The sequence below is a fragment of the Eschrichtius robustus genome, chromosome 16 (genome assembly GCF_028021215.1).
Source record: "Eschrichtius robustus isolate mEscRob2 chromosome 16, mEscRob2.pri, whole genome shotgun sequence".
Classification (NCBI taxonomy): Eukaryota; Metazoa; Chordata; class Mammalia; order Artiodactyla; family Eschrichtiidae; genus Eschrichtius; species Eschrichtius robustus.
In genome coordinates, this window is record NC_090839.1 from 51,888,027 (window position 1) to 51,895,081 (window position 7,055).

A 7,055-nucleotide genomic window follows, 5' to 3' on the forward strand; every position below is an offset into this window, starting at 1 on the left:
AACAGAGGGAGGTAAGAGAAAGGAAAGCAGGATGGCCCCCTGCTGACCATGGTCCCAGGAGCCTTCTGTGCCCTGGGAGTTGGGCTCATAAATGGTCTGGTATTTCAGGGATGGGCCTTATTTTGGAGCCAGACTGCTGGGGTTCACATTCTGGTGTTGTTCCCTCCTGGCTGTGTGGCTTCAACTTCTCTGTGCCCTCGTTTCCTCACTTGTGAACTGGGGTTAACCCCACAGGGTGTGAGGATTAGATAAATTAAATCATGGAAGGGGCTAATGGTCAGTGCTGTGTAAGTGTCACCCCAAGGTCATTCTGATGATGGTGGTGATGACGATGATGATGGTGGTGTTGATGATGGTGATGATGATGATGGTGATGATGGTGGTGATGATCATGGTGGTGTTGGTGATGATGGTGGTGCTGATAGTGGTGATGATGATATTGGTGATGATGATGGTGATAATGATTTTGGTGATGGTGATGATGATGTTGGTGGTGATGATGATGATGATGATGATGGACCTTTCAGCCTTGACTGAACCAGGTCCTGGAGCTACTGCTAACTGCCGGGACTCATCTAGAGGATGCCAGATCGCCATCCCATAGAACCAGTTCTAGCTCCATTCTTTCCAACCACCTGACTTTGACTGTGGAAACATGTGGGACTGTAATGTAAAAACATTCCATTTCATCTCCTTAGTTTTTCTCGTATTAGAAAAGAAACACATATGAAGGAATATCGTGGGTCCCGTGTAAAAACAAACAAGATGTGTGTAAACTCAAAAGTCAAAACATAATTTAGAGGATCATAAAAGGACTCGCTGCTTGGTCTTTTTTGGTGCCCCAGTACATACTGAATTGACAAAATATTTGGGTCTCAGGCATTTCCAAGCACATGTCTTGTGTAGGAATTTAAGAATGCTTGTGTCTTTATTTTTTTTTTGAAGGGGAGGGGAATTTATTCATCTTATTCCAAGTGGAAGAATATCTGATGTATCAGGACAGAAATCTTGTCTTTTGTTATTGTTGCAAAACTTTATCAGAGGCTCTAAACACAACCATGGTTTCACTGGAAGAGTAAACCCTGGAGAGACGGGATGCTGGAGGTGACGGGGAGGCAGCGCATGTGAGCAGGACGCTTATCCGAGCCGCTCAGCAGCATCGGTATGGCCAGGGTTCCAGGAAGCAGCCAGCTGAAGGGTCTCTGTCAGAGGGTGTTCTTGTGACCTGTACTTAGGGTATCGTGGACCGTGGGCCACTGGCTCGGCCTGGGTTGGGGGAGGCTCTGGCATGTCCAGCCACCCGCTTCCTCACCTCTGTCACCGGCTTCCTGGAGTGAGGACCCGACACGGTTCCTCTCCTCTGCTCCACAGTGGGCTCCCAGGCTGCCGTGGGGGCCACACTCCCTTCTCGGTTCCTTCTTCACTGGGTGTTTTAATCACCCTCATGTGGGAGATTGAGTGGCCCTTAAAAGATCTGCTGGGCCTCGTCTTGGAGGAAAGAGCAGATGGAGCCTGTGCAGCAGCGAGTCCTGCTGACCCTGGGGACTTGGTCAGCGCTGGGTGACAGGGCAAACGTGTGGTTAAGGGCCGTGAAGGGGATCAGGATATGCCACGCCACAATATAGCACCTTGGCGTGAGGTTTATTTTGAGCTGAAGGCATTCGAGAATCAATAGATGCAGAAAGAGGCCTTTTTGGTGCGTCCCTCATCTGAATAAGAGCAACTTCTGGGAAATAAGGCTGCCGTAAATTCCTTCTGTCGGGCCTGTCTGCTCCCAGGGGGGATACTGTGAATAAATCCTATCCCAAGTTCCTTCTCGGGGACATTATCACATACCTTCTTATGTTTCGATTGTTCTCTTAAAACCCGTTTGTCTTTCCTAAAGAGACTTGTTTTTCCTGTAGGAAGGCTTTTCTCCTGGCTCCCTTTCCCCTATTAAATTAGGTATATAAGCATCTAATTGAAACCATTTACTGAGCCAGCTACTTTTCTTGGCTCCCATGTGCATACGAATGAACTTTTTTCTTCTGTTAAATCTGTTGTCAGTTTAGTCCACACACCTCAGTCACTGAATGTGAGAAGGTAAAGGAAAAGGTATTTCCTACCCTACAGCCTCCTTCACCACAGAGGCTCCGTAACTTGGCCAGACATGGAGGTGGGGTGAGGCGATGGGGGTGGGGGGGGCATGGGGATGTGAGGGCAGGAGCCGGGACTGCCCCTCCTCCCCTTATGTGTGACATCACCCTCAAAAACTCACCAGAATGAGTGGGAAGATGGAGATTGATCCCCTAGGCAGACAAATGATGGCTTTTCATCAGAAACAAAACATCGTCAGGCAGGAAGGTGAGTGAGAAGAGAGGTCCCAGCGAAGACAGGCAAGGGTTGTAGAGAAGGGAGGGGCATGCCTTCTACAGGGCGGGCGACGCGTCATCATCTTGGGGGCTACACGTGCCAGAAAACTGAAAAAATTTTTAGCTTTTTCCTGTGTTTGGTTTAAATTCGGTTCAAAATGTCCCACATAGGAAACAAAAGGGGGATTTGCTGTGTGCTACCACCGTACCCTGAACTTGTCATCTCCTTGGCGCTCAGAGCGAACCACGAGTCCATTGGCTCCATCACCTGAACCAACAGGAGCCACTGGGCCTCAGCCAGCTCTGGTGACCTCTGCCCTCAGGAGGAGCTGGGAGCAACCTGCGTGCAGGACGTCTGCCCCTCCTTCTGGAAGCCACACCCTAACCAGGTGCAGATGTGCCGGGTGGAGGTTTGCTGAGATGATTTAGAATGTTTATCATTGGAAACCTAATGTTCAGGTTGCAAGTGTGAGAGGTCATACCCGTATTTTCATGTAGATACAGAAGAACATATTTTCTGAATTTCGGGGAGCTCCCTTAAATCATGCTGGTTTTTCAGGGCGAGACGCTCCAGAACGTAAGAGAGTTAAGATGCAAAATGCTTTAACACGGCTCTCTAGCATCGCGTGTGCTTGGAGTACATCTGTTGAGAATTATGTGGGCCCTGCTTTTGTGGAAACAAATCCGAATTGCCTGTTTATCAAAGGCAGAAAATTAAGGGGATACTGAGCTCGTGGTGCAGGGAATGGACATGGTGACACAACTTTGAAGTGGTAGAAAAATTGTCACTATTGTAAGCTTAATGGTGACATCTGGTATCGCTACGTGTTTTCTGGCTTTTTCAGTTGAATTTTGGTTCTTCAAACCCTCTCCGGGATTGAAGGTGGCAGTGGGCTCGGGTTTCAATGGTGTGGAAGCCCTGGCTGCTGTCTTACGTTACGTGGCTTGAGGTGTCAACCTGACCTCTGGGTCATTCCTTATGCTCTGGGATAACTGGGATCCATTTCTTCCCAGGAGAAAATAAAATATAAAATATACTGGATGATAATGTCCTTTGATCAAAGATCCTTAACAAGGGAACACCCAGGAGATCATTAAAAGGCTGAGATCACCCCTCCCCCTGTTTCCAAACATTGACCGAAGGTCACAGCCTGTGTACTGGAGGGCATGCTGGATGACCTTGCGAGCCTCACGTGAGCACCGGGACCCTGCACGCCCAAGCCTCCTACATACAGGGCTACAGAAAGGCGAGTGGAAACAGGAGAAAGACAACCCCATTCAAAAATGCACAAACACTTCCCCAGAGAAGATAGGTAGATGGCCAACAAGCACCTGAAAAGATACTTGGCAAAATGCAAATCAGAACCACCACGAGATACCATTTGCCCCCTCTCTGGTGGTTATAATAAAAATGCAAAATGACAAGTGCTGGTATAGATGTGGAGAAATTGGAACCCTCGTGCATGGCTGGTGGGGATGTAAAACAGTGTAGCCGCTGTTGGAAACAGTCTGGAGGTTCCTCAGAAGGTTAAGCACAGAGTTACCAGGCGACCCAGCAACTCCACTCCTGGGTGCACACCCAAGAGAATTGAAAACAGGCACCTGAGCAGATACCTGCCTGCCCACGGTCGTTCCTGCACAGTCACTGCAGCCGTAAGGTGGAAACAGCCCGTGTCCATTGACGAATGATGGATAAATAGAATGTGGTCATCCGTACAAGGGGGCATCATCCAGCCGTAAAAAGGAATGAAGTGCTGACCCACTACAATGCGGATGAACCTTGAAACCATTATTCTAAGTGAAAGAGCCCAGACAGAAAGGGCCACATACATGACATGAGTTCACTTGTGTGTGAAACATCCAGAACAGGTAAATTGAGAGACAGAAACAGATCAGCGGGTGCCAGGGGCTGGGGGAGGGGGTGGGGAGTGACTGCTAATGGGTGTGGGGTTTCATTTTTGGGTGATGGAGAAGTCTGGAACTAGACAGGTGTGATGGTTGCACGAGGGAGACCAGCGAGACTCCTTCCCCGTCCGTCCGAGTGAGGACAGTGGGGGATGGTGTCAAGGGTGCAAGTGTGTGGTGCTGAGAGGCCGCCTCTCTCCATCCGGCCCTTCCCACAGGGTTTCACGAGCTGAGAGCTGTAAACTGGGGTCTTGGAGGAGCTACCCCCTCCTCCCCGGCAGGAGGAGGATGTTTCCTGTGGTGGCGAGGGGCACGGAGGTCCAGGAGCCATGTTACAGCCCCACGGCTTCCCACGTGGTCTGTTCTCTTGGCAGGTTTGGCTGCGGTGAGTTTTGTGTTGCTGTTAGACATCTTCCCAGCAGAATCCCCGGAGAATTCTAAATTTCGGTTGCACTCTCTAAATTTTCATTAAGAGCTTTCACCCAGAGAAAATGATGGATTAGGTTTTACCGTTGGAAAGAAGCCAGAAAAAATTAGATGACTTTTAGTCCCCATGGCCTGCGCCTCACTCTCCGCTTTTTTCTAAAGTCTTTGCTCTTCTCTCTTGGTTCCCAGCAAACAGGTGCCTGCGGATGTTTATTCGTTGAAAATACTGATGTGTTGAGCCTCTCTGCTTTTGTTTCACGAGTGATTTTGCTTTTGCTCCAATCTCTTCAAGTCTAAGACAGCTTTGGGCCTTGGGCTCCATGTTGGCCAGCGTGTGGTTTCTTTCTTCTCTTCAGTAAAACTTGTTAGTTGTTAGAACTTTATAGCCGTAAGCTGATAGAATATTTTGCTGCACAAAAGAAATTAATCTGATTCCTTGTCTGTCTCTTCTTTTCTCTTTCAAACTCTCCTTCTTGGCAAAGTTAACCCACTGTCCCATCCAAGTACAGTTAGGAGTTTGCCTCCCAACCAGCCACTTTTAGCAAAGCTGTGTTCTGATAGGCGACTGTCTTCTGTTACCGTGTATGGATGGTGAATTGTGAAAACAACTATTATTTCTTCCCGCATCAATACAAGGAAGAAAGATTATTCTGCACAAAAACTAAGACTTAGATCAGTCTGGAGGAGCTGATGAAACACCATTGAGGAAGCCCCCTAAGGCGGTTGTTGGTTACAGGGGGCGCGGACATTGGCGTTATTCATGCGAGTGTCAGTTTCTTTAAATTCCACATGGTGTTGGCTTCAGCACCACACGCACTAAAACTGGAACGATACAGAGGTTAGCACGGCCCCTGCGCAAGGATGACATGCAAGTGTGTGAAGCAGTCCATATCTTTTCATGATCATTAAGTCAGTTTTTCCAGAAGAGTGATTTTCAGATGGGTACCCTGCCCCCACCTCTAGGAGGCTCTGTCAGGATTTTGAGACAATATGGCCTGAAAGAAAAATCACATTAAATTTTATGTTATGGTTTGCATTTGGATAATTTTCTAAAAATAAAACTTATTTTTATTTCACACTACTAACTGTGGATCAGAAAGTATGACAAAGTCTTCCTGGCTGATAAGGCTGCGTGGAATATACATTCTAAGAGAGTGATCTTCAGGGTAGGGAGAGACAAGTACAGGTGGGAATTTTGTGATGAACACAAGACTGCTTCTAAAGCTGCCAGATTCTCCTTTTCACCTGTGTTCTTGCAGTTCTGTTACTTGCCACTAGATGTGTGTGAGTGCTGTTAAGGACTGCAGTCGTTAGTATGATAGATCTATTCCTGGCAATCAGTAGATACGCATAAATTCCACGTGGAATTCAGCAGAGATCTTGAGCAGGTTTCAGATGCCTCGCCCCCATGTGTCCCAGCATCTTAAAATGAATCGTGTGGGAAAGCTCTCCACTTGCAGGAAGGGAGATTTTTGTGCTGTATTCAGACGTGGGCGGATCCTAGTATGTGTTACCTGGAGCCTGGGAGGAACCTGTGGTGCGGGACGCGGTCAGAAGGACCCGGTCATAAACGACAGGCTTTCCAGGTGAAAACCTCCCGATTCTCCTTCTGTGGTGCCAGTTTCGTTAGACTAACAGCACCCACCAAAAGTTTTATTGGTTTCTCAAGGCTGTTTCAAAATGATGCCGAAATCCCTTGGAATGTTTCTGGGACCGCGGATTCAGGGAACAACAAATCACCACCAACTGGGGTTCTCTTGCATTCTGGAGCCTGAATCAGAGATTCAGGTATCTCAGGGCTGCGCTGCCTCTGGAGGCTCTAGGGGGCTGGAAGGGGGAGGATCCTTCCGGGCTTGTCCAGCCTCTGGGGCACCAGGTGTCCCTGGGCTGTGGCCACGTCACTCCAGCCTCTGCCTCCATCTTCGCGTGGTTTCTCCTCTGTCAGGACTCCAGTCGTTGGATTGAGGGCCACCCTGATCCAGGATGATCTCATCTTAAAGATCCTTCACTTTATTACGTCTGCAAGGACCCCGTTTCCAAATAATGTCATAACCTGATATTCAGGTTGTATTCATCATGTTTTACAATTTTCTGTATCTTGTGATGTCTTGACATCTTAAGAAACCTTGCTTCCAGACCCCACACCACCTCCTTATCCACCTCTCACACACAGTGCCAACATTCCCCCTTGCCCTTAATCACCCAGGAAGAGGGACCAGACAGCTGGGAACAACCCCAGCACCCCCGGAACTAATAAAGGCTCTCCTAGGCCTCCCCCTGGCTCCTGCTTCCACTCGGGTGCTTCCCCGTGGCCCTGCATGTGTGGCCTCATCTCTAGGACCCTTGTGTCTAATAAACTTTGTCTTCCCGAGC

General features: G+C 48.5%; 1 non-coding gene across 1 annotated transcript; it reads left to right on the plus strand.

The window, feature by feature from the left end:
* The first annotated feature begins 5,474 nt into the window (after positions 1–5,474).
* Positions 5,475–5,578, plus strand: LOC137750831 (U6 spliceosomal RNA). Its single transcript, XR_011070614.1, has one exon. It is a non-coding gene; the product is annotated as a U6 spliceosomal RNA (small nuclear RNA).
* Positions 5,579–7,055: the final 1,477 nt, after the last annotated feature.